At 49.6% G+C, this 7,786-nt stretch overlaps 1 protein-coding gene across 1 annotated transcript in view; it reads left to right on the top strand.

Moving 5' to 3' along the window:
- The first annotated feature begins 6,449 nt into the window (after window positions 1-6,449).
- LOC135515580 (leucine-rich repeat and transmembrane domain-containing protein 2-like) overlaps window positions 6,450-7,786 on the top strand; it is a 241,374-nt gene continuing 240,037 nt past the window's right edge. Inside the window, exon 1 of the mRNA XM_064939204.1 lies at window positions 6,450-6,930. The gene's annotated coding sequence lies outside the window, so the exon portion shown is untranslated. The remainder of the gene's footprint in view (window positions 6,931-7,786) is intronic.

The raw sequence follows: 7,786 nt of genomic DNA, 5'->3' as shown, positions 1-7,786 counted from the left end.
CCACCTACTCCACCCCTCTCCTCCACCTACTCCTCCCCTCTCCTCCACCTACTCTTCCACCTACTCCACCCCTCTCCTCCACCTACTCCACCCCTCTCCTCCACCTACTCCTCCACCTACTCCTCCCCTCTCCTCCACCCCTCTCCTCCACCTACTCCACCCCTCTCCTCCACCTACTCCTCCACCTACTCCTCCCCTCTCCTCCACCCCTCTCCTCCACCTACTCCTCCCCTCTCCTCCACCTACTCCACCCCTCTCCTCCACCTACTCCTCCCCTCTCCTCCACCTACTCCTCCACCTACTCCACCCCTCTCCTCCACCTACTCCTCCCCTCTCCTCCACCTACTCTTCCACCTACATTTAACATTTACATTTAAGTCATTTAGCAGACGCTCTTATCCAGAGCGGCTTACAAATTGGTGAATTCACCTTCTGACATCCAGTGGAACAGCCACTTTACAATAGTGCATCTAAGTCATTAAGGGGGGGGGTGAGAAGGATTACTTATCCTATCCTAGGTATTCCTTGAAGAGGTGGGGTTTCAGGTGTCTCCGGAAGGTGGTGATTGACTCCGCTGTCCTGGCGTCGTGAGGGAGTTTGTTCCACCATTGGGGGGCCAGCAGCGAACAGTTTTGACTGGGCTGAGCGGGAACTGTACTTCCTCAATGGCAGGGAGGCGAGCAGGCCAGAGGAGGATGAACGCAGTGCCCTTGCTTGGGTGTAGGGCCTGATCAGAGCCTGGAGGTACTGCGGTGCCGTTCCCCTCACAGCTCCGTAGGCAAGCACCATGGTCTTGTAGCGGATGCGAGCTTCAACTGGAAGCCAGTGGAGAGAGCGGAGGAGCGGGGTGACGTGAGAGAACTTGGGAAGGTTGAACACCAGACGGGCTGCGGCGTTCTGGATGAGTTGTAGGGTTTAATGGCACAGGCAGGGAGCCCAGCCAACAGCGAGTTGCAGTAATCCAGACGGGAGATGACAAGTGCCTGGATTAGGACCTGCGCCGCTTCCTGGGTGAGGCAGGGTCGTACTCTGCGGATGTTGTAGAGCATGAACCTACAGGAACGGGCCACCGCCATGATGTTGGTTGAGAACGACAGGGTGTTGTCCAGGATCACGCCAAGGTTCTTAGCGCTCTGGGAGGAGGACACAATGGAGTTGTCAACTGTGATGGCGAGATCATGGAACGGGCAGTCCTTCCCCGGGAGGAAGAGCAGCTCCGTCTTGCCGAGGTTCAGCTTGAGGTGGTGATCCGTCATCCACACTGATATGTCTGCCAGACATGCAGAGATGCGATTCGCCACCTGGTCATCAGAAGGGGGAAACCCCTCTCCTCCACCTACTCCACCCCTCTCCTCCACCTACTCCTCCCCTCTCCTCCACCCCTCTCCTCCACCTACTCCTCCCCTCTCCTCCACCTACTCCTCCCTTCTCCTCCACCTACTCTTCCACCTACTCCACCCCTCTCCTCCACCTACTCCTCCCCTCTCCTCCACCTACTCCTCCACCTACTCCACCCCTCTCCTCCACCTACTCCTCCCCTCTCCTCCACCTACTCCTCCCCTCTCCTCCACCTACTCCTCCACCTACTCCTCCCCTCTCCTCCACCTACTCCTCCACCTACTCCTCCCCTCTCCTCCACCTACTCCTCCCCTCTCCTCCACCTACTCCTCCACCTACTCCTCCCCTCTCCTCCACCTACTCCTCCCCTCTCCTCCACCTACTCCTCCACCTACTCCACCCCTCTCCTCCACCTACTCCTCCCCTCTCCTCCACCTACTCCTCCACCTACTCCACCCCTCTCCTCCACCTACTCCTCCCCTCTCCTCCACCTACTCTTCCACCTACTCCTCCCCTCTCCTCCACCTACTCCTCCACCTACTCCACCCCTCTCCTCCACCTACTCCTCCCCTCTCCTCCACCTACTCCTCCCCTCTCCTCCTCCCCTCTCCTCCTCCCCTCTCCTCCACCTACTCCTCCCCCTCCTCCTCCCCTCTCCAACACATCTTAGTCTGTTATTAAAGAGAGGAAACAGCACAATCATCTCCTGGGGAATGAATGCAGCCCAACAGTAGATTGAAGTCAGAACAACACTTCTCCAGTAACGCCTATCTGGAAAGGATTACAGAAGATCGCAAACTGCAAACCGAAAGCCCCCCCCCCACTGCCCAATCAACTAGAGCAGTTCTACAGCAGATTGACTCACAAAAGCCCCTCCACCATCAGGACACTAAAACTCTCCTCTGGCAGGCGGTTCAGGTCGATCACGACCAACACCACCAGCCAGATGAACACTTTAATTTCCCCGTGCTGTGACCCTCCCCAACCGGCCAGCTGGGCCATAAAGACTAGAGGACTACACACTCCATGTGACACACTGCATCAAGCCATCTCTGAGCTGTACACTAAATAACTGCACTATACTGCATCAAGCCATCTCTGAGCTGTACACTAAATAACTGCACTATACTGCATCAAGCCATCTCTGAGCTGTACACTAAATAACTGCACTATACTGTATCAAGCCATCTCTGAGCTGTACACTAAATAACTGCACTATACTGCATCAAGCCATCTCTGAGCTGTACACTAAATAACTGCACTATACTGCATCAAGCCATCTCTGAGCTGTACACTAAATAACTGCACTATACTGTATCAAGCCATCTCTGAGCTGTACACTAAATAACTGCACTATACTGCATCAAGCCATCTCTGAGCTGTACACTAAATAACTGCACTATACTGCATCAAGTCATCTCTGAGCTGTACACTAGATAACTGCACTATACTGCAACAAGCCATCTCTGAGCTGTACACTAAATAACTGCACTATACTGCATCAAGCCATCTCTGAGCTGTACACTAAATAACTGCACTATACTGCATCAAGTCATCTCTGAGCTGTACACTAAATAACTGCACTATACTGCATCAAGCCATCTCTGAGCTGTACACTAAATAACTGCACCAAGCCATCTCTGAGCTGTACACTAAATAACTGCACTATACTGCATCAAGCCATCTCTGAGCTGTACACTAAATAACTGCACTATACTGTATCAAGCCATCTCTGAGCTGTACACTAAATAACTGCACTATACTGCATCAAGCCATCTCTGAGCTGTACACTAAATAACTGCACTATACTGTATCAAGACATCTCTGAGCTGTACACTAAATAACTGCACTATACTGCATCAAGCCATCTCTGAGCTGTACACTAAATAACTGCACTATACTGCATCAAGCCATCTATGAGCTGTACAGAACTCATGTACAGAACTATCATTCTCTGTATCATTCTATATCATTCTCTGTATCATTCTATATCATTCTCTGTATCATTCTATATCATTCTCTCTATCATTCTATATCATTATCGCTATCATTCTATATCATTCTCTCTATCATTCTATATCATTATCGCTATCATTCTATATCATTATCGCTATCATTCTATATCATTATCGCTATCATTCTATATCATTATCGCTATCATTCTCTCTCTCTCATTCCATATCATTCCATATCATTCCATATCATTCTCTCTATCATTCTCTCTATCATGCTATATCATTCTCTGTATCATTCTCTGTATCATTCTCTCTATCATTCCATATCAATCTCTCTATCATTCTCTATCATTCTACATCATTCTCTGTATCATTCTATATAATTTTATATAATTCTCTATCGTTCTATATCATTCTCTCTATCATGCTATATCATTCTCTGTATCATTCTCTCTATCATTCTCTATCATTCTACATCATTCTCTGTATCATTCTATATCATTTTATATAAATCTCTATCATTCTATATCATTCTCGGTATCATTCTATATCATTCTCGCTCTCATTCTATATCATTCTCTGTATCATTCTATATCATTCTCTCTATCATTCTATATCATTTTCTCTATCATTCTATATCATTCTCTCTATCATTCTATATCATTCTTTGTATCATTCTCTCTATATTTCTATATTATTCTCTATCATTCTCGCTATCATTCTCCCTCTCTTCACCACATATAAATAAACAACAGAGGTTTCTCTGTGCGTCCAGCCTGTCAGTAGCAGCCATGTTCAGCTGGTGATGAGAAGCACACAGTCCTGTTCTCTGCCACGCACACACACACACACACACACACACACACACACCTGCCAGTTCCTTTACCCTAAATACCACCCTGCTCTCACTCTTCTTCTACCACTCTTCACCTTCCTCTCTCTCTCTCTCTCTCTCTCTCTCTCTCCCTTCCTCTCTCTCGCTCTCTCTCTCCCCCTTCCCCTCTCTCTCCCTGACTCTCTCTCTCCCCCTTCCTCGCTCTCTCTCTCTCTTTCCTCTCGCTCTCTGCCCCCTCTCTCTCTCTCCTGCCTCTCTATCTCTCTCCCCTTCCTATCTCTCTCTCTCCCCCTGCCTTTCTCTCCCCCTGCCCTCTCCCTCTCTCTCTCCTTCCTCTCTCTCTCTCCCCCTGCCTTTCTCTCCCCCTGCCCCTCTCTCTCTCTCTCCCCCTGCCTTTCTCTCCCCCTGCCCCACTCTCTCTCTCCCCAGCCTTTCTCTCCCCCTGCCCCTCTCTCTCCCCTGCCTTTCTCTCCCCCTGCCCCTCTCTCTCTCTCACCAGCCTTTCTCTCCCCCTGCCCCTCTCTCTCCCCTGCCTTTCTCTCCCCCTGCCCCTCTCTCCCTCTCTCTCCCCCTTCCTCTCTCGCTCTCCCCCTTCCTCTCTCTCTCTCCCCCTGCCTCTCTCTCCACCTGCCCCCTCTCTCTCTCCCCTTCCTCTCTCTCTTTCTCCCCCTTTCTCTCTCTCTCCCCCATCCTCTCTCCCTCTCCCTCTCTCTCCCCCTGCCCCTCTCTCTCTCCCCCTCTCTCTCTTTCTCTCTCTAACTCTCCCCCTGCCTCTCTCTCTCTCTCTCTCCCTTCCTCTTTCTCTCTCCCCCTGCCTCTCTCTCTCTCCCCTTCCTCTCTCTCTCTCTCTCCCTCTTTCTCTTTCCCCCTGCCTCTTTCTCTCTCCCCCTGCCTCTCTCTCTCTCCCCCTTCCTCTCTCTCCCCCTTCCTCTCGCTCTCTCCCCCTTCCTCTCTCTCTCTTTCTCCCACTGCCTCTCTCTCTCCCCCTGCCTCTTTCTCTCTCCCCCTGCCTCTCTCTCTCTCCCCCTTCCTCTCTCTCTCTCTCCCCCTTCCTCTCTCTCTCTCCCCTTCCTCTCTCTCTCTCCCCCTTCCTCTCTCTCTCTCCCCCCCTTCCTCTCTCTCTCTCCCCCTTCCTCTCTCTCTCTCCCCCTGCCTCTTTCTCTCTCCCCCTTCCCCTCTCTCTCTCTCCCTGCCCCTCTCCCTCGCCCCTGCCCCTCTCCCTCTCTCTCTCTCTCTCTCTCTCTCTCTCTTCCCCTGCCTCTCTCTCTCTCTCTCTCCCCCTGCCTCTTTCTCTCTCTCCCCCTGCCTCTCTCCCCCTGCCTCTCTCTCTCTCCCCCTGCCTCTTTCTCTCTCTCCCTGCCTCTTTCTCTCTGTCCCCCTGCCTCTCTCTCTCTCCCCCTGCCTCTTTCTCTCTCCCCCTGCCTCTCTCTCCCTCCCCCTGCCTCTCTCTCCCTCTCCCCCTGCCTCTCTCTCTCTCTCTTCCCCTGCCTCTTTCTCTCTTCCCCCTGCCTCTCTCTCTCTCTCTCCCCCTGCCTCTCTCTCTCCCCCTGCCTCTCTTTCTCCCTGCCTCTCTCTCTCTCTTCTATCGTGCTCTCATCCATCTCTCTCTGTTTGTCCTCCATTTAAAAAGCCCATCCCTCTCTTTCTCAATGACTCTAGAAAACGGCTCGTCTTTCCCTGTCTACCCGTTGCCAAACACACACACACACACACACACACACACACACACACACACACACACACACACACACACACACACGCAAACACGCAAACACTCACTCACACACACAGGCAAACACTCACACACACACACAAACCGATACATGCAGAGCCAGCCTACCACCTAACGTGAGGGACTGAGAAAAAAGAAATGAGTCAAAAGAGCGAACGGAACAAAATGAGACAATAAAAAGAGGGAGAGAAAAGCCTGGAGGAAGATTTATATCTGCTGTGAGAGCAGCTGATATTCTCTCTCTCTCTCTCTCTCTCTCTCTCTTCCTCTCTCTCTCTCTCTCTCTCTCTCTCTCTCTCTCTCTCTCTCTCTCTCTCTCTCTCTCTCTCTCTCTCTCTCTCTCTCTCTCTCTCTCTCTCTCTCTCTCTCTCTCTCTCTCTCTCTCTCTCTTCCTCTCTCTCTCTCTCTCTCTCTCTTTCTCTCTGCTCAGACAGAAGCAACACACTGCAATGTTACTATTTTTGACAAGCTGCGCCTCACACACATTCACACACTCAACACTCCTGTCGCATGCACGACTGCACACAAACACACAAAACCACTCTATCTCCCTCTCCCTCTCCCTCTCTCTCTCTCTCACACACACACACAAAGACATCCGCTGGATACTGGCACACGCTGGAGCAGAGGAATCAGAAACATAGCGACACAGAAGGGCTAGCAGGCAGACAGGCAGGCGGAAACACAATCCCTGTACTGGACTGGACTGGGAGAGACTATACTGGGAGGCAGATGTACTGTACTGCGATATATTTATACTGGGGAGGCTAACCTCGTCATGGCAACAAACCGACCTCTCTAAGGATTAAACTTCTCTTCCTCCAACGGACTTCATCTTCCTCATCCTACTTCTCCTCATCTTCCTCATCCTCCTCTTCCTCCTCTTCCTCATTCATTTTTCACCTTCCTTTTTTCTACAATTATCTACAATTGGTTGTTGCTGCCGGCCGATGATCGATGTGAGGATAATACCAACAGCTCTTTCTCTCCGTTTCTTTATGTTAGGATAGATTTTTTTGCGTCCGTTTTGGTTTTGGCGTTGGGGTTGGTGGTGGCTGGTGTTTTGGAAGGTGAGTGTTTTGGATCTCTTTCGCCACCCTCTGTGTTCTTTCACAAATAAACACACACACATACACACACACTCACACACACACACACACACACACACAAAATCTAAACACATAGCTACACACTAAAACAACCACACGCAAATAACGCACAAATTGCCAAGATGGATTTTCCTTATAGACAATAAGTGTTGAATCACGTGTGAATGACAGGTGTTGATTCTATCCTGATGTACATTAAAGATGTGACATGTGTTCCCTTTCACTGTGTGATGGGCTGTTTCCTCCAACTCAACACTCCACAGGTCTTAATGATCGTGTGTGTGTGTGTGTGTGTGTGTGTGTGTGTGTGTGTGTGTGTGTGTGTGTGTGTGTGTGTGTGTGTGTGTGTGTGTGTGTGTGTGTGTGTGTGTGTGTGTGTGTGTGAAATGATGCTGTATATCAGGGATGTCTGACAACATTGTCACCAGTAGAAACACACACACACACAGAGCGAGAGTGAGATGTAGACACGTGTGTGTGTATGTGTGTGTATGTATGTATGTATGTATGTATGTATGTATGTGTGTATGTGTATGTGTGTATGTGTCTGTGTCTGTGTCTGTATGTATGTATGTATGTATGTATGTATGTATGTATGTATGTATGTATGTATGTATGTATGTATGTATGTATATATGTATGTATGTGTGTGTATGTATGTATGTATGTATGTATGTATGTATGTATGTATGTATGTATGTATGTATGTATGTATGTATGTATGTATGTATGTATGTATGTATGTATGTATATATGTATGTATGTGTGTGTGTGTGTGTGTGTGTATGTGTATGTGTGTGTATGTGTGTATGTGTGT

This window comes from Oncorhynchus masou, chromosome 27 (assembly GCF_036934945.1).
Source record: "Oncorhynchus masou masou isolate Uvic2021 chromosome 27, UVic_Omas_1.1, whole genome shotgun sequence".
In the NCBI taxonomy this organism is placed as follows: domain Eukaryota; kingdom Metazoa; phylum Chordata; class Actinopteri; order Salmoniformes; family Salmonidae; genus Oncorhynchus; species Oncorhynchus masou.
Note: the sequence above shows the minus strand (reverse complement) of the source record. Positions and strands in the feature narration are given on the sequence as shown.